We start from the raw sequence: 1005 nt of genomic DNA, 5'->3' as shown, positions 1-1005 counted from the left end.
CCAAATCAAACACTGGAGCAGCGGGAACTTCAACAACAAATCAACAAGGAATCTACCACAGCTGCAAGGACTAAGGAAACGCCTGAGAAGAGTGCATCTCGACAAGTCAGAGACCGAACAGACACTTCAGCAGCAAGGGATGAGAAAACACCCGAACAGCCTGCATCTCGACAAGTTAGAAACCATAGGTGCACTACAGCAACCAAAGCCAATAATACACCACAACATATAAAGGAACGTCAAAGGCAAGACCAACATGCTGCAAGAACAAGAAGAAATAACCCTGACTGGATGAGAGCTGCTTTAAGTTACCAACCTAGGATAGATTGCCAGTCCAGGATGTCAATGGGCTCTATGTCAGTTACTTGCCAAGAATTTGGTGCTAAGAAGTGGAAATGAGACTCCAAGAAAATATGATGTAGTGATTGGAACGTCCAGCTTAGCCTTGTGAAGACCCATCCTGAGCCTTTAAATTATTTGGTATCTATTCAAACCCCTTAGTCAAAGCACTTTTTGGCCAACATAAGGAAGTATAATTCTTGCTTTCAAATGACTTCTTTTGGTGCATCACAGGATATAGAGGAGCCAGCTAATATTATAAGCATGTTCAAAGAATATTGTTTGTAGCTGTTTTAAAAGCAGAAAAATGATGTGCCAAAAACGAATGTCATAAAATAGAGTTATTATTAATAAACTGTTGACTTTTTATTAGTTCTTTATATTAACTTGTCGAACGTGAATAAATTTCAGATCCTCATTTAGTTTCTTATATAGAATTATGGAATATTAACAAAGTCCTGATAATTTGTTAAAAGTCCCTGTAGCGCAGTGGATAGCGCGTTGGACTTCTAATCCAAAGGTCCCGGTTTCGACCCCCGGCAGGGATGATTGACGGCATTATTTTTGAGAGGATCGGAAACCATTACAACTGATTTCGGTGAGAAATGTAAAAGATGAGTAATTGTTTCAATCCATTAAGTGTAACGAAAATGTTACAATGGAACT

The 1005-nt window shown here is 39.0% G+C and overlaps 1 non-coding gene across 1 annotated transcript; it reads left to right on the top strand.

Moving 5' to 3' along the window:
- Positions 1-814: 814 nt before the first annotated feature.
- Positions 815-887, top strand: Trnar-ucu. Its single transcript has one exon. It is a non-coding gene; the product is annotated as a tRNA-Arg (tRNA).
- The last annotated feature ends 118 nt before the right edge of the window (positions 888-1005 follow it).

This window comes from Limulus polyphemus, unplaced genomic scaffold (genome assembly GCF_000517525.1).
Source record: "Limulus polyphemus unplaced genomic scaffold, Limulus_polyphemus-2.1.2 Scaffold91240, whole genome shotgun sequence".
Classification (NCBI taxonomy): domain Eukaryota; kingdom Metazoa; phylum Arthropoda; class Merostomata; order Xiphosura; family Limulidae; genus Limulus; species Limulus polyphemus.
The sequence above is the reverse complement of the archived record's forward strand: the minus strand, read 5'-3'. Positions and strand labels throughout refer to the sequence as shown.